This window comes from Arachis hypogaea, chromosome 19 (assembly GCF_003086295.3).
Source record: "Arachis hypogaea cultivar Tifrunner chromosome 19, arahy.Tifrunner.gnm2.J5K5, whole genome shotgun sequence".
Lineage (NCBI taxonomy): Eukaryota > Viridiplantae > Streptophyta > Magnoliopsida > Fabales > Fabaceae > Arachis > Arachis hypogaea.
Window position 1 is genome coordinate 140221080 of NC_092054.1, and position 18815 is coordinate 140239894.

The window sequence follows — 18815 nt, forward strand, 5'->3', positions numbered from 1 at the left end:
AAGTAATACCTTACGTGAGTAAGGGTCGAATCCCACGGAGATTGTTGGTATGAAGCAAGCTATGGTCACCTTGTAAATCTCAGTCAGGCGGATATAAAACAGTAATGGGGTTTTCGAAAATAAATAATAGAATAGGGATAGAGGTACTTATGTAAATCATTGGTGGGAATTTCAGGTAAGCGTATGGAGATGCATTTCGTTCCTCTGAACCTCTACTTTCCTGCTGCCTTCATCCAATCAGTCTCACTCCTTTCCATGGCTGGCTTTATGTAAGGATGTCACCGGTGCCAATGGCTACTTTCGATCTCTCTCGGGAAAATGGTCCAAATGGTCTGTCACAGTACGGCTAATCGTCTGGAGGCATCACCCTTGTCGTTGGTTGCATCCTATTCCTCTTTGTGAAAATGGTCCGATGCACTGTCACTGCATGGCTAATCATCTTAAGGTTCTCGATCATACTGGAATAGGATTTACTATCCTTTTGCGTCTGTCACTACGCCCAGCACTCGCGAGTTTGAAGTTCGTCACAGTCATTCAATCCCAGAGTCCTACACGGAATACCACAGACAAGGTTTAGACTTTCCGGACTCTCATGAATGCCGCCATCAATCTAGCTTATACCACTAAGACTCTAATAACTCGGACTCGGTCCCCTGTATTAGATATCCAAGAGATATCCATTCAATCTAAGGTAGAACGGAGGTGGTTGTCAGGCACGCGTTCATAGGGAATGATGATGATTGTCACGTTCATCACATTCAGGTTGAAGTGCGAATGAATATCTTAGAAGCGGAATAAGTTGAATTGAATAGAAAACGGTAGTACTTTGCATTAATCTTTGAGGAACAGCAGAGCTCCACACCTTAATCTATGGAGTGCAGAAACTCTACCGTTGAAAGTACATAGGTGAAGAAGGTTCAGGCATGACCGAGAGGCCAGCCCTCAAACGTGATCTAAGATAGCATACAACTGATCAAAGATATCTAATACAATAGTGAAAAGTCCTATTTATAATAAACTAGCTACTAGGGTTTACAGAAGTAAGTAATTGATGCATAAATCCACTTCCGGGGCCCACTTGGTGTGTGCTTGGGCTGAGCTTTAACTTTCCACGTGCAGAGGCTATTTGTGGAGTTCAACGCCAGGTTTTGATCCATTTCTGGCGTTCAACTCTGGTTTTTGATCCATTTCTGGCGCTGAACTCCAGAATTGGGCAGAGAGCTGGCATTGAACGCCATTTTGCGTCGTCTAAACTCGGGCAAAGTATGGACTATTATATATTGCTGGAAAGCCCTGAATGTCTACTTTCCAACGCAATTGGAAGCGCGCCATTTTGAGTTTTGTAGCTCCAGAAAATCCACTTTGAATGTAGGGAGGTCAGAATCCAACAGCATCAGCAGTCCTTCTTCAACCTCTGAATCTGATTTTTGCTCAAGTCCCTCAATTTCAGCCAGAAAATACCTAAAATCACAGAAAAACACACAAACTCATAGTAAAGTCCAGAAATGTGAATTTAACATAAAAACTAATGAAAATATCCCTAAAAGTAACTAGATCCTACTAAAAACATACTAAAAACAATGCCAAAAAGCGTATAAATTATCCGCTCATCACAACACCAAACTTAAATTGTTGCTTGTCCCCAAGCAACTAAAAATCAAATAGGATAAAAAGAAGAGAATATACTATAAATTCCAAACTATCAATGAAACATAGCTCCAATCAGATGAGCGGGACTTGTAGCTTTTTGCCTCTTGAATAGTTTTGGCATCTCACTTAATCCATTGAAGTTCAGAATGATTGGCTTCTATAGGAACTCAGAGTTCAGATAGTGTTATTGATTCTCCTAGTTCAGTATGATGATTCTTGAACACAGCTTCTTCATGAATCTTGGCCGTGGCCCTAAGCACTTTGTTTTCCAGTATTACCACCGGATACATAAATGCCACAGACACATAATTGGGTGAACCTTTTCAGATTGTGACTCAGCTTTGCTAAAGTCCCCAATTAGAGGTGTCCAGGGTTCTTAAGCACACTCTGTTTTTGCTTTGGACCTTGACTTTAACCGCTCAGTCTCAAGTTTTCACTTGACACCTACACGCCACAAGCACATGGTTAGGGACAGCTTGGTTTAGCCGCTTAGACCAGGATTTTATTCCTTTAGGCCCTCCTATCCACTGATGCTCAAAGCCTTGGGATCCTTTTTATTTGTCCTTGCCTTTTGGTTTTAAGGGTTATTGGCTTTTTGCTCTTGCCTCTTGATTTTAAGAGCTTTTGGCTTTTTCTGCTTGCTTTTTCTTTATTTTTTTTTTTGCCTATTTTTTTCTCTTTTTTTTTTCTGCATGCTTTGTTCTTTGCTGCTTTTTCTTGCTTCAAGAATCATTTTTATGATTTTTCAGATTATCAAATATCATGTCTCCTTGTCATCATTCTTTCAAGAGCCAACATATTTAACATTCTTAAACAACAACTTCAAAAGACATATGCACTGTTCAAGCATTCATTCAGAAAATAAGAAGCATTGTCACCACATCAATATAATTAAGCTAAGTTCAAGGATAAATTCAAAACTCATGTACTTCTTGTTCTTTTGAATTAAAACATTTTTCATTTAAGAGAGGTGATGGATTCATAGGACATTCATAACTTTAAGGCATAGTTAGTAACTACTAATGATCATGTAATGAAGACACAAACACAGATAAGCACTTAACATAGAAAACAAAAAACAGAAGAAATAAGAACAAGGAATGAATCCACCTTAGTGATGGTGGCGTTTCCTTCTTGAGGAACCAATGATGTCCTTGAGCTCTTCTATGTCTCTTCCTTGTCTTTGTTGCTCCTCCCTCATTGCTTTTTGATCTTCTCTAATTTCATGAAGGATGATGGAGTGCTCTTGATGTTCCACCCTTAATTGTCCCATGTTGGAACTTAATTCTCCTAGGGAGGTGTTGATTTGCTCCCAATAGTTTTGTGGAGGAAAATGCATTTGAGGCATCTCCGGGATCTCATGGTGATGAGCCTCTTCATGTGCCTGTTGAGATCCATGAATGTGCTCTCTTGTTTGCTTCATCTTTTTCTTAGTGATGGGCTTGTGAGATGAATCTTTCCATCTCCCATGGCTCAGAGGTGGAAGCAATTGTCTTTTCTTTCCACTTTCTTAAGTTTTTTCTGGCCTTAGGTGCCATTAATGATTATGGAAAAACAAAAAGCTATGCTTTTACCACACCAAACTTAGAATGTTGCTCGCCCTCGAGCAAAAGAAGAAAGAATAGAAGAAGAAGAAGAAGAAGATATGGAGGAGATGGATGGATGTGTGTATGGACGTGAGTGGTGAATGGAAAACAGAAGGGATGACCATGAATGGAGAGAGAAAGGGTGAGGTGGGTGGAGATCCTATGGGATTCACAGATCCTGAGATGATCTTGTGGTATCCACAAATCTTGAGGTGATCCTGTGGTGTCCACAGATACGGAGGTGTCAAGGATTTACATCCCTGTACCCATTAGGCATGTAAAATTCCCTTGCACACAACTCTGGGCGTTCAGCGCCAGGTTGGTGCCCATTTTGGGCGTTCAACGCCCATTTGTTGGCCATTTCTGGCGTTGAACGCCAGAACCATGCTTGTTCTGGGCGTTCAGCGCCAGCTCTTCTCCAGGGTGCCATTCTGGTGTTCAGCGCCCAGATGATGCCCATTTTGGGCGTTCAGCGCCCAGACACTGCCCATTTTGGGCGTTCAGCGCCAGAACTATGCTCTGTTCTGGCGTTGAACGCCAGACAGGTGCTTCCTCCAGGGTGTGATTTTTCTTCTGCTATTTTTGATTCTGTTTTTAATTTTTCTATTTTTTTCGTGACTCCACATGATCATGAACCTAAGAAAACATGAAAAACAAAAACAAAATTAGATAAATAAACATTGGGTTGCCTCCTAACAAGCACTTCTTTAATGTCAATAGCTTGACAGTGGGCTCTCATGGAGCCTCACAGATGTGCAGAGCTTTGTTGAGACCTCCCAACACCAAACTTAGAGTTTGGATATGGGGGTTTGACACCAAACTTAGAGTTTGACTGTGGGGGCTTTGGTTGACTCTGCTTTGAGAGAAGCTTTTTCTGCTTCCTCTCCATAGATGCAGAGAGAGATCCTTGAGTTGTAAACACAAGGTTGTCCTCATTTATTTGAAGGATCAATTCTCCTCTGTCCACATCAATCACAGCTCTTGCTGTGGCCAGGAAAGGTCTTCCTAGGATGATGGATTCATCCTCTTCCTTTCCAGTATCCAGGACTATGAAATCAGCAGGGATGTAAAGGCCTTCAACCTTTACTAACACGTTCTCTACTTGTCCATATGCCTGTTTTCTTGAATTGTCTGCCATCTCTAATGAGATTTTAGCAGCTTGCACCCCATAGATTCCTAGTTTCTCTATTACAGAGAGGGGCATGAGGTTTATCCCTGAACCAAGGTCACACAGAGACTTTTCAAAGATCATGTTGTCTATGGTACAAGATAGTAAGAACTTTCCAGGATCCTGTTTCTTCTGAGGCAATGTCAGTTGATCCAGATCACTTAGTTCATTGGTGAACAAGGGAGGTTCATCTTCCCAAGTCTCATTACCAAATAATTTGGCATTCAGCTTAATGATTGCACCAAGAAACTTGGCAGCTTGCTCTTCAGTAACATCCTCATTCTCTTCAGAAGAGGAATACTCATCAGAGCTCATGAATGGCATAAGAAGGTTCAATGGAATCTCTATGGTCTCTAGATGAGCCTCAGAGTCCTTTGGTTCCTCAGAGGGAAGCTCCTTATTGATCACTGGACGTCCCAGGAGGTCTTCCTCCTTGGGATTCACGTCCTCCTCCCCCTCTTTGGGTTCGGCCATTTTGGTTATGTCAATAGCCTTGCACTCTCCTTTTGGATTCTCTTCTGTATTGCTTGGGAGAGTACTAGGAGGGATTTCAGTGATCCTTTTACTCAGCTGGCCCACTTGTGCTTCCAAATTTTGAATGGAAGACCTTGTTTCATTCATGAAACTCACAGTGGCCTTAGATAGATCAGAGACTAAATTTGCTAAGCTAGATGGATTCTGCTCAGAATTCTCTGTCTGTTGTTGAGTGGATGATGGAAAAGGCTTGCTATTGCTAAACTTGTTTCTTCCACCATTGTTAAAGCCCTATTGAGGCTTTTGATCCTTCCATGAGAGATTTGGGTGATTTCTCTATGATGGATTATAGGTGTTTCCATATGGTTCACCCATGCAATTTATCTCTGCTATTGCAGGGTTCTCAGGATCATAGGCTTCTTCTTCATAAGAAGCCTCTTGAGTACTGTTGGATGCAGCTTGCATTCCATTCAGACTCTGAAAAATCATATTGACTTGCTGAGTCAATATTTTATTCTGAGCCAATATGGCATTCAGAGTATCAATTTCAAGAACTCCCTTCTTCATAGGCGTCCCATTACTCACAGGATTCCTCTCAGAAGTGTACATGAACCGGTTATTAGCAACCATGTTAATGAGTTCTTGAGCTTCTGCAGGCGTTTTCTTTAGGTGAATGGATCCACCTGCAGAAGTATCCAATGACATCTTTGATACTCAGATAAACCATCATAGAATATATCCAGGATGGTCCATTCTGAAAGCATGTCAGAAGGACACTTTTTGGTCAGCTGCTTGTATCTTTCCCAAGCTTCATAGAGGGATTCACCTTCTTTCTGTCTGAAGGTTTGAACATCAGCTCTAAGCTTGCTCAGCTTTTGAGGAGGAAAGAACTTGGCTAAGAAAGCCGTGACCAGCTTATCCCAAGAGTTCAGGCTATCTTTGGGTTGAGAGTCCAACCATATTCTAGCTCTGTCTCTTACAACAAAAGGGAAAAGCATGAGCCTGTAGACTTCAGGATCTACTCCATTAGTCTTAATAGTATCACAAATCTGCAAGAATTCAGTTAAGAACTGAAAAGGATCTTCAGATGGAAGTCCATGAAACTTGCAGTTCTGCTGCATCAGAGAAACTAGCTGAGGTTTCAGCTCAAAATTGTTTGCTCCAATGGCAGGAATGGAGATGCTTCTTCCATGTAAATTGGAATTTGGTGCAGTAAAGTCACCAAGCATTCTCCTTGCATTGTTGTTGGGTTCGGCTGCCATCTCCTTTACTTGTTCGAAATTTTCAATAAGGTTGTCTCTAGATTGTTGTAATTTAGCTTCTCTTAGTTTCCTCTTCAGAGTCCTTTCAGGTTCTGGATCAGCTTCAACAAGAATGCCTTTTTCTTTGTCCCTGCTCATAAGAAAGAGAAGAGAAAGAGAAAAGAAGAGGAATCCTCTATGTCACAGTAAAGAGGTTCCTTATTGTTAGTAGAAGAAGAAAAGAAGAAAAAATTCGAACACAGATAGAAGAGGGGGTTCGAATTTGGTGAGTGATGTGAGGAAGAGATGTTAGTAAATGAATAAATAAATAGAATAAGATGGGAGAGGGAGAATTTTCGAAAATAATTTTTGAAAAAGAGTTAGTGATTTTCGAAAATGGTTTTTGAAAAATGTTAGTAATTTTCGAAAATTTTTAAAAATCAAAGATTAAAGAAATTTTGAAAAAGAGGGAAGATATTTTCGAAAATGAGAGAGAGAGAGAGTTAGTTAGGTGGTTTTGAAAAAGATGAGAAACAAACAAAAAGTTAGTTAGTTAGTTGAAACAAATTTTGAAAATCAATTTTGAAAAGATAAGAAGATAAGAAGTTAGAAAAGATATTTTGAAATCAAATTTTTGACAAAGGTAAGATAAGAAGATATTTTTGAAAAGATATGATAGAAATTAGTTTTGAAAAAGATTTGATTTTTAAAATCACAATTAATGACTTGATTCACAAGAAATCACAAGATATGATTCTAGAACTTAAAGTTTGAATCTTTCTTAACAAGCAAGTAACAAACTTGAAATTTTTTGAATCAAAACATTAATTGATGATGTTATTTTCAAAAAGTATGTGATAAAGATAAGAAAAAGATTTTTGAAAAATATTCTTATAATTTTCAAAAATAACTAAGAAAAATAAAAAAGATTTGATTTTTGAAAAATATTTTGAAAAAGATAGGATTTTCAAATTGAAAATTTGATTTGACTCATAAGAAACAACTTGATTTTAAAAATTTTTGAAAAAGTCAACTCAAATTTTTGAATTTGATGAGAGAAAAAAAGGAAAGATATTTTTTTGATTTTTGAATTTTTATAATGAGAGAGGAAAACATGAAAAAGATGCAATGCATGGAAATTTTTAGATCAAAACAATGAATGCATGCAAGAATGCTATGAATGTCAAGATGAACACCAAGAACACTTTGAATGTCAAGATGAACACCAAGAACATATTTTTGAAAAAATTTTTAATACAAAGAAAACATGCAAGACACCAAACTTAGAAATCTTTAATGCTTAGGCACTAAGAATTCAAGAATGCATATGAAAAACACCATACAACACAAAACAAAAAATCATCAAGATCAAACAAGAAGACTTACCAAGAACAACTTGAAGATCATGAAGAACACTATGAATGCATGAAATTTTCGAAAAATGCAAGATGAGTATGCAATTGACACCAAACTTATAACATGACTCAAGACTCAAACAAGAACACAAAAAATATTTTGATTTTTATGATTTTATGATTTTTTTTGTATTTTCTTTTAAATTTTTTTTTTCGAAAATCATTTTGAAAAAAGAAAAATAAGGATTCCAAAATTTTTAATATGAATTCCAGGAATCTTATGCTCTCTAGTCTAAAGCTCCAATCAAAGGGTCAGGCATGGCTTAATAGCCAGCCAAGCTTTAGTATGTAATTCAGACATGACACGCCTAACATGCCCTACAGTCGTGGCTTTACAGCCAGCCAGGCCTCAGCATGCTTCATGAAACACTAGAATTCATTCTTAAAAATTCTGAAGAAAAATATATTTTTGAAAACATTTTTTTTTTCGAAAACAGGTGAGAAGATTTTGAAATATTTTTGAAAATTTTTTTGAAAATAAAACAAAAATAAAATTACCTAATCTGAGCAACAAGATGAACCGTCAGTTGTCCAAACTCAAACAATCCCCGGCAACGGCGCCAAAAACTTGGTGCACGAAATTGTGATCTTAGGTAATGGCTCCAAAGACTTGGTGCTCTAATCTCAATTCATAATTCGTCACAACTTCAATACAACTAACCAGCAAGTGCACTGGGTCGTCCAAGTAATACCTTACGTGAGTAAGGGTTGAATCCCACGGAGATTGTTGGTATGAAGCAAGCTATGGTCACCTTGTAAATCTCAGTCAGGCGGATATAAAACAGTAATGGGGTTTTCGAAAATAAATAATAGAATAGGGATAGAGGTACTTATGTAAATCATTGGTGGGAATTTCAGATAAGCGTATGGAGATGCTTTTCGTTCCTTTGAACCTCTACTTTCCTGCTGCCTTCATCCAATCAGTCTCACTCCTTCCCATGGCTGGCTTTATGTAAAGATGTCACCGGTGCCAATGGCTACTTTCGATCTCTCTCGGGAAAATGGTCCAAATGGTCTGTCACAGCACGGCTAATCGTCTGGAGGCATCACCCTTGTCGTTGGTTGCATCCTATTCCTCTTTGTGAAAATGGTCCGATGCGCTGTCACTGCATGGCTAATCATCTTGAGGTTCTCGATCATACTGGAATAGGATTTACTATCCTTTTGCGTCTATCACTACGCCCAGCACTCGCGAGTTTAAAGTTCGTCACAGTCATTCAATCCCAGAGTCCTACTCGGAATACCACAGACAAGGTTTAGACTTTCCAGACTCTCATGAATGCCGCCATCAATCTAGCTTATACCACGAAGACTCTAATAACTCGGACTCGGTCCCCTGTATTAGATATTCAAGAGATATCCATTCAATCTAAGGTAGAACGGAGGTGGTTGTCAAGCACGCGTTCATAGGGAATGATGATGATTGTCACGTTCATCACATTCAGGTTGAAGTGCGAATGAATATCTTAGAAGCGGAATAAGTTGAATTGAATAGAAAACGGTAGTACTTTGCATTAATCTTTGAGGAACAGCAGAGCTCCACACCTTAATCTATGGAGTGTAGAAACTCTACCGTTGAAAGTACATAAGTGAAGAAGGTTCAGGCATGGCCGAGAGGCCAGCCCTCAAACGTGATCTAAGATAGCATACAACTGATCAAAGATATCTAATACAATAGTGAAAAGTCCTATTTATAATAAGCTAGCTACTAGAGTTTACAGAAGTAAGTAATTGATGCATAAATCCACTTCCGGGGCCCACTTGGTGTGTGCTTGGGCTGAGCTTTAACTTTCCACGTGTAGAGGCCATTTGTGGAGTTGAACGCCAGGTTTTGATCCATTTCTGGCGTTCAACTCTGGTTTTTGATCCATTTCTGGCGCTAAACTCCAGAATTGGGCAGAGAGCTGGCGTTGAATGCCAGTTTGCATCGTCTAAACTCGGGCAAAGTATGAACTATTATATATTGCTGGAAAGCCCTGGATGTCTATTTTCCAACGCAATTAGAAGCGCGCCATTTTGAGTTATGTAGCTCTAGAAAATCCACTTTGAGTGCAGGGAGGTTAGAATCCAACAGCATCAGTAGTCCTTCTTCAACCTCTGAATCTGATTTTTGCTCAAGTCCCTCAATTTCAGCCAGAAAATACCTGAAATCACAGAAAAACACACAAACTCATAGTAAAGTCCAGAAATGTGAATTTAACATAAAAACTAATGAAAACATCCCTAAAAGTAACTAGATCCTACTAAAAACAATGCCAAAAAGCGTATAAATTATCCGTTCATCACTCCCATCCTTACTCGACCTTGAGAAGGCGAAGAGCTCATACTATACCTCGCCGTAGGATGTCGGGCAATAGCATCAGCACTAGTCAGAAAAGACGAAAGCGGGCAACAACCCATCTACTTCATCAGTAAGGCTTTGCAAGGGGCTGAATTGAACTATCAAAAGATAGAAAAGTTCGCCTACGCCCTTATACTCACTTCCCGATGACTCCAACCATACTTTCAAGCTCACACCATCAGAGTGCGTACCAACCAACCCATAAAGGGGATCTTACAGAAAATAGATTTAGCTGAAAGAATCCTACAATGGGCAGTCGAGTCATCAGAATTTGACCTCAAATATGAAGCTCGGACAGCTATCAAATCTCAGTACCTGGCCGACTTCATCGCAGAGTACACTGACACCCCAGGCACCCCACAGAGTGGAGCCTTTATGTGGATGGCTCCTCGAACAAAACCGGGAGTGGTGTAGGCGTCATTTTAGAGAGTGATCAGGGAACCCAAATCGAGTTCTCATTAAAGTTCGAGTTTCCCGCTTCAAATAATCAAGCTGAATACGAAGCCCTACTGGCTGGTTTGAAGCTGGCTAGGGAGGTAGGAGCTCAGAAGCTTACCATTTTCAGTGACTCACAAATAGTCACCTCGCAAACAGAAGGGAGCTACCAGGCCAAAGATCCCACTATGAGGAAATACTTAGACAAGACCAGAGAACAGCTCGAACAATTTATGGGATATGAGATTCGGCATATACTCAGAGAATAAAATGCCCGAGCTGATGCACTTTCTAAACTAGCCAGCACCAAACCAGGGGGCAATAATAGAAGCCTTATCCAAGAAACATTGTAAAATCTGTCAACCACGGAAGAGAAAAAGGTCCTAAGCATATTAGACCAGGACCAAGGGTGGATGATTCCTATAGTCAGCTATCTCAAGTCGAAAATACTTCCCACAGACAAAAAGGAGGCAAAAAGGCTAGTACGAGAAGCGCAGTACTATACCATAGTACACGACGTCCTATATAGGAGGGGAATCTCAACACCCCTCCTAAAATGTGTCCCGACCTCCGCTACGAGGGAAGTTCTCGAAGAAGTCCACAGTGGCATGTGCGGCAACCACCTCGGGGCACGAGCTCTTTCGAAAAAGGTACTCCGAGCTGGATTCTACTGGCCAACCTTGCAAAAAGAAGCAACAGAGTTTGTCAAAACATGCCTTCCATGTCAGAAGCACACGAACTTTCACATCGCACCACCCGAAGAACTCATTTGTGTCACTTCACCCTGGCCATTCGCAAAATGGGGGCTCGACCTCCTCGGACCTTTCCCTCAGGGATCAGGAAAAGTTAAGTTCCTCATTGTCGGAATAGACTATTTCACAAAAAAACCTTTTCAGAACCTTTGGCCAATGCCACCGCCCAAAGAAGTCGGAAGTCCTTATACAGAAACATTGTCACAAGGTTTGGGGTCCCATACTCCATTGCCACAGACAATGGCACTTAATTCACCAACACAGGCTTCAGAAATTTGGTAGCTGATTTGAAAATTAAGCACCAGTTCACCTCTGTAAAACACCCACAAGCCAATGGACAGGTGGAAGCCGCCAACAAAGTCATATTGGTCGGGTTAAAACGGAGACTACGGGATGCCAAGTGAGCTTGGGCCGAAGAGCTCCTGCAAGTCCTATGGGCATACAAGACAACACCACACTCAACCACTAGTGAATCACCATTCTGACTTGCTTACGGAATGGAGGCAATGATTCCCGTGGAAGTAGAAGAAGGATCTCTAATGCACGAAATTGTGATCTTCAATGGCGCCAACAACTTGGTACGCACAATTGTAATCTCAACTCTTTGTCACAACTCCGCACAACTAACCAGCAAGTGAACTGGGTCGTCCAAGTAATAAACCTTACGTGAGTAAGGGTCGATCCTACGGAGATTGTCAGCTTGAAGCAAGCTATGGCCATCTTGTAAATCTCAGTCAGGCAGATTCAAATGGTTATGAAGTTTAAGATAATTAAAATATGATTAAAACAGAAAATAAGATAGAAATACTTATGTAATTCATTGGTGGGATTTCAGATAAGCGTATGAAGATGCTTTGTTCCTTCTGAACCTTTGCTTTTCTATTGCCTTCATCCAATCATTCATACTCCTTTCCCTGGCAAGCTTTAAGTTGGGTATCACCGTTATCAATGGCTACCTCCCGTCCTCTCAGTGAAAATGGTCTAAATGCGCTGTCACCGCACGGCTAATCAGCTGTTGGTTCTCGATCATGTTGGAATAGGATCCATTGATCCTTTTGCGTCTGTCACTACACCCAACACTCGCGAGTTTAAAGCTCGTCACAGTCATCCCTTCCCAGATCCTACTCGGAATACCACAGACAAGGTCTAGTCTTTCTGGATCTTAGGAATGGCCGCCAATAATTCTAGCCTATACCACGAAGACTCCGATCTTTCGGAATGGAGGCTAAGAGATACACACTCAAGCTATTGCAGATAGAACGGAAGTGGTTGTCAGGCACGCGTTCATATGTGAGAATGATGATGAGTGTCACGGATCATCACATTCATCAGGTTGAAGTGCAAGTGAATATCTTGGAATAAGAATAAGCTTGAATTGAATAGAAAAATAATAGTACTTTGCATTAATTCATGAGGAACAGCAGAGCTCCACACCTTAATCTATTGTGTGTAGAAAATCCACCGTTAAAAATACACAAGAACAAGGTCTAGGCATGGCCATGAGGCCAGCCTCCCAACGTGAACATATAAGTTCCAATGATAAGATGAAAATACAATAGCAAAAGGTCCTAGAGAACTAGTAGCCTAGGGTTTACATAAATGAGTAAATGATGCAGAAATCTACTTCTGGGCCCACTTCGTGTGTGCTTGGGCTGAGCATTGAAGCTTTCACGTGTAGAGACTTTTCTTGGAGTTAAACGCCAGCTTTTGTGCCAGTTTGGGCGTTTAACTCCAGCTTTTATGCCAGTTCTGGCGTTTTGACGCCAGAATTTTTATGCTGACTTGGAACGCCGGTTTGGGCCATCAAATCTCGAGAAAAGTATAGACTATTATATATTGCTGGAAAGCCCAGGATGTCTACTTTCTAACGCAATTGAGAGCGCGCCAATTGGGCTTTTGTAGCTCCAGAAAACCTACTTCGAGTGCAGGGAGGTCATAATCCAACAGCATCTGCAGTCCTTTTTCAGCCTCTAAATCAGATTTTTGCTCAAGTCCCTCAATATCAGCCAGAAAATACCTGAAATTATAGAAAAACACACAAAATCATAGTAAAGTCCAGAAATATGATTTTTGAATAAAATCTAATAAAAATATAATAAAAAGTAACTAAAACATATTAAAAACTACCTAAAAATAATGCCAAAAAGCGTATAAATTATCCGCTTATCACAACACCAAACTTAAATTGTTGCTTGTCCCCAAGCAACTGAAAATCAAAATAGGATAAAAAGAAGAGAATATACTATAAATTCCAATATATCAATGAAACTTAGCTCCAATTAGATGAGCGGGACTAGTAGCTTTTTGCCTCTAAACAGTTTTGGCATCTCACTTTATCCTTTGAAGTTTAGAATGATTGGCATCTATAGGAACTCAGAATTTAGATAGTGTTATTGATTCTCCTAGTTCAGTATGTTAATTCTTGAACACAGCTACTTTATGAGTCTTGGCCGTGGCCCTAAGCATTTTGTTTTCTAGTATTACCACCGGATACATAAATGCCACAGACACATAACTGGGTGAACCTTTTTAGATTGTGACTCAGCTTTGCTAAAGTCCCCAATTAGAGGTGTCCAAAGCTCTTAAGCACACTCTTTTTGCTTTGGACCATGAATTTAACCGCTCAGTCTCAAGTTTTCACCTTGACACCTTCACGCCACAAGCACATAGTTAGGGACAGCTTGGTTTAGCCGCTTAGGCCAGGATTTTATTCCTGTGGGCCCTCCTATCCATTAATGCTCAAAGCCTTGGATCCTTTTTACCCTTGCCTTTTAGTTTAAAGGGTTACTGCCTTTTTCTGCTTGCTTTTTCTTTTTCTTTCTTTTTCGTCCTCTTTTTTTTTCACTGCTTTTTTTTTCACTGCTTTTTCTTACTTCAAGAATCATTTTTATGATTTTTCAGATTATCAATAACATTTATCCTTTTCCATCATTCTTTCAAGAGCCAACAATTTTAACATTCATAAACAACAAATTCAAAAATATGCACTGTTCAAGCATTCATTCAGAAAATAAAAAGAATTGTCACCACATCAAAATAATTAAACTAGTTTCAAGGATGAATTCAAAATCATGTACTTCTTGTTCTTTTGTTTTTAGATCATTTTTCATTTTAAGAAAGGTGATGGATTCATAGGACATTCATAGCTTTAAGGCATAGACACTTAGACATTAGTGATCATGTAATAAGACACAAACATAAATAAAGCATAGAGCATAATTTTTGAAAAACAGAAAAATAAGAACAAGAAAATTAAAGAACGGGTCCACCTTAGTGATGGCGGCTTGTTCTTCCTCTTGAAGATCTTATGGAGTGTTTGAGCTCCTCAATGTCTCTTCCTTGCCTTTGTTGCTCCTCCCTCATGACTCTTTGGTCTTTTCTAATTTCATGGAGGAGGATAGAATGCTCTTGGTGCTCCACCCTTAGTTGTCCCATATTGGAACTTAATTCTCCTAGGGAGTGTTGATTTGCTCCCAATAGTTTTGTGGAGGAAAATGCATCCCTCGAGGCATCTTAGGAATCTCATGATGAGGAATTTCCTCATGCTCTTGGTGAGGTTCATGAGTGGGCTCTCTTGTTTGCTCCATTCTTTTCTTAGTGATGGGCTTGTCCTCATCAATGAGGATGTCTTCCTCTATGTCAATTCCAGCTGAATTGCAGAGGTGATAAATGAGATGAGGGAAGACTAACCTTGCCAAAGTAGAGGACTTGTCTGCCACCTTGTAGAGTTCTAGGGATATAACCTCACGAACTTCTACTTCCTCTCCAATCATGATGCTATGGATCATGATAGCTCGGTCTATAGTAACTTTAGACCGGTTGCTAGTGGAAATGATTGAGCGTTGGATGAACTCCAACCATCCCCTAGACACGGGCTTGAGGTCATGCCTTCTTAGTTGAACCGGCTTCCCTCTTGAATCTCTCTTCCATTGAGCGCCCTCTTCACAAATGTCTATGAGGACTTGGTCCAACCTTTGATCAAAGTTGACCCTTCTAGTGTAGGGGCGTGCATCTCCTTACATCATGGGCAAGTTGAATGGCAACCTTACATTTTTTGGACTGAAATCTAAGCATTTCCCCCGGACCATTATAAGCCAATTCTTTGGGTCTGGGTTCACACTTTGATCATGGTTCTTAATGATCCATGCATTAGCATAGAATTCTTGAACCATTAAGATTCTGACTTGTTAAATGGGGTTGGTGAGAATTTCCCAACCTATTCTTCGAATCTCATGTCGGATCTCCGAATATTCACTCTTTTTGAGTTTGAAAGGGACCTCGGAGATCACCTTCTTCTTGGCCACAACTTCATAGAAGTGGTCTTGATACACCCTTGAGATGAATCTCTCCATCTCCCATGACTCAGAGGTGAAAGCTTTTGCCTTCCTTTTCCTCTTTCTAGAGGTTTCTCCGGCCTTTGGTGCCATAAATGGTTATGGAAAAACAAAAAGTAACGCTTTTACCACACCAAACTTAGAAGGTTTGTTCGTCCTCGAGCAAAAGAAGAAATAAAAGAGTGGAAGAGGAAGAAATAGAGGAGATGGAGGGGGTTTAGTGGTTCGGCCAAGTGGGGTAAGTAGTGTGTATGGTGTGTGAAAATGAAGGAGTGAAGATGGGTTTATATAGGAGTGGAGAGAGGGGTAGGGTTCGGCCATGTATGGGTGGGTTTGAGAGGGAAAGTGCTTTGAATTTGAATGGTGAGGTAGGTGGGGTTTTATGATGGATGGATGTGGATTGGTGAAGAGATTATGGAGAAGAGGGTAGGATTTGATAGGTGAGGGGTTTTTGGGAAAGAGGTATTGAGGTGATTGGTGAAGGGTATTTGGGGAAGGGTGTTATAGGAAGGTGTGAAGAAGAGAGAGAGATGAGGTAGGTAGAGATTCTTTGGGATCCACAGATCCTGAGGTGTCAAGGATTTCTCATCCCTGCACCATATTGGCGTGTAAATGCCCTCTTGATTGCCAATCCTGGCGTTAAACGCCAGGTTGCAGCCCATTTCTGGCGTTTAACTTCAGTTTTTCTCCCCTTTCTGGCGTTTAAACGCCAGTTTTTTGCCCTTTTCTGGCATTAAACGCCAGCTCTGTGCCCCTTTCTGGCGTTAAACGCCCAGAATGGTGCCAGACTGGGCGTTTAACGCCCATTCTGCTACCCTTACTGGCGTTTAAACACCAGTAAGCTTCTCCTCCAGGGTGTGCTATTTTTAATACTGTTTTTCATTCTGTTATTGCTTTTTCAATTGTTTTTGTGGCTTCACATGATCATCAACCTATAGAAAACATAAAATAATAATGAAAAATAAAAATCTAACATAGATAAGTAAAGATTGGATTGCCTCCCAACAAGTGCGTCTTTAATGTCATTAGCTTGACAGTGGGCTCTCATGGAGTCTCACGAATACTCAGAGCATGAAGATGGCCTCCCAACACCAAACTTAGAGTTTGAATGTGGGGGCTCTATTTGGCTCTTTATTGAGAGAAGCTTTTCACGCTTCCTCTCCATGGTTGCAAAGGGAGATCCTTGAGCTTTAAACACAAGGGAGTCCTCATTCACTTGAAGGACCAATTCTCCTTTGTTAACATCAATCACAGCTTTTGTTGTGGCTAGGAAGGGTCTGCCAAAGATGATGGATTCATCCATACACTTCCCAGTATCTAGGATTATGAAATCATCATGGATGTAGTGGCCTTCAACCTTTACCAAGACATCCTCTACAAGTCCATAAGCATGTTTCTTTGAATTGTCTGCCATCTCTAGTGAGATTCTTGCAGCTTATACCTCAATGATCGCTAGCTTTTCCATCACAGAGAGTGGCATGAGGTTTATACTTGAGCTCAAGTCACACAGAGCCTTCTCAAAGTTCATGGTGCCTATGGTACAAGGTATTGAGAACTTTCCAGGATCCTGTCTCTTCTGAGGTAATCTTTGCCTTGTCAAGTCATCCAGTTCTTTGGTGAGCAAGGGGGTTCATCCTCCCAAGTCTCATTACCAAATAACTTGGAGTTTAGCTTCATGATTGCTCCAAAGTACTTAGCAACTTGCTCTTCAGTAATATCTTCATCCTCTTCAGAGGAAAAATACTCATCAGAGCTCATGAATGGCAGAAGTAAATTTAATGGAATCTCTATGGTCTCTGTATGAGCCTTAGATTCCCATGGTTCCTCATTAGGGAACTCCTTGGAGGCCAGTGGATGTCCATTGAGGTCTTCCTCAGTGGAAATCACTGCCTTTCCCTCCTCCATGCATTCGGCCATGTGGGACGTGTTTATGGCCTTGCATTCTATCTTTGGGTTCTCTTCTGTATTGCTTGGGAGAGTACTAGGAGGGAGTTCAGTAACTTTCTTACTCAGCTGACCTGCTTGTGCCTCCAAATTTCTAATAGAGGACCTTGTTTCAATCATAAAACTTTGAGTGGTCTTAGTTAGATCAGAGATTATAGTTGCTAAGTCAGATATGCTCTGTTTAGAATTCTCTGTCTGTTGCTGAGAAGATGATGGAAAAGGCTTGCTATTGCTAAACCTATTTCTTCCACCATTACTGTTGTTGAAGCCTTGTTGAGGCCTCTGTTGGTCCTTCCATGAGAGATTTAGATGATTTCTCTATGAAAGATTATAGGTTTTTCCATAGGGTTCTCCCATGTAATTCACCTCTGCCATTGCAGGGTTCTCAGGGTCATAGGCTTCTTCTTCGGAGGAAGCCTCCTTAGTACTGCCTGATGCAGCTTGCATTTCAGACAGACTCTGAGAAATCATATTGACTTGCTAAGTCAATATTTTGTTCTGAGCCAATATGGCATTCAGAGTATCAATCTCAAGAACTCCTTTCTTCTGATTTGTCCCATTATTCACAGGATTCCTTTCAGAAGTGTACATGAATTGGTTATTTGCAACCATTTCAATGAGTTCCTGAGCTTCTGCAGGCGTCTTCTTCAGATGAAGAGATCCTCCAGCAGAGCTGTCCAATGACATCTTGGACAGTTTAGACAGACCATCATAGAAGATACCTATGATGCTCCATTTTGAAAGCATGTCAGAAGGACACCTTCTGATCAATTGCTTGTATCTTTCGCAAGCTTCATAGAGGGATTCACCTTCCTTCTGTCTGAAGGTCCAGACTTCCACTCTAAGCTTACTCAATTTTTGAGGTGGAAAGAATTTGGCCAGAAAAGCACTGACCAGCTTTTCCCAAGAATCCAGGCTTTCCTTAGGTTGTGAATCCAACTAATTCTAGCTCTGTCTCTTACAGCAAATGGAAAAAGCATAAGCCTGTAGATCTTGGGATCAACCCCATTGGTCATGACAGTGTCATAGATTTACAAGAATTTAGCTAAGAACTTATGAGGATCCTCCAATGGAAGTCCATGAAACTTACAATTATATTGCATTAGAGAAACTAACTAAGGCTTGAGCTCAAAGTTGTTTGCTCCAATGGCAGGGATAAGATGCTTCTCCCATAGAAGTCGGGAGTAGGTGCAATAAAGGCACCAAGCACCTTCCTTGCATTGTTGGCATTGTTGTTATTTTTGGCTGCCATGTCTTCTTGTTTGAAAATTTCTGTTAGGTTCTCTACATAGAGTTGTGCTTTAGCTTCTCTTAGCTTTCTCTTCAAGGTCCTTTCAGGTTCAGAATTAGCTTCAATAAGAATGCCTTTGTCCTTACTCCTGCTCATATGAAAGAGAGGAGAAGAAAATATGGAATCCTCTATGTCACAGTATAGAGATTCCTTGAGGTGTCAGAGGAAAAGAAGAATTGAAGGA

At 40.4% G+C, this 18815-nt stretch overlaps 2 non-coding genes across 2 annotated transcripts; both read left to right on the forward strand.

Annotated features, from left to right (window-relative positions):
* The first annotated feature begins 5636 nt into the window (after window positions 1-5636).
* On the forward strand, window positions 5637-5744 carry LOC112781009 (small nucleolar RNA R71). The gene has a single exon (XR_003191810.1). It is a non-coding gene; the product is annotated as a small nucleolar RNA R71 (small nucleolar RNA).
* A 12337-nt stretch (window positions 5745-18081) lies between these two features.
* LOC112781754 (small nucleolar RNA R71) lies at window positions 18082-18189 on the forward strand. The gene has a single exon (XR_003192514.1). It is a non-coding gene; the product is annotated as a small nucleolar RNA R71 (small nucleolar RNA).
* The last annotated feature ends 626 nt before the right edge of the window (window positions 18190-18815 follow it).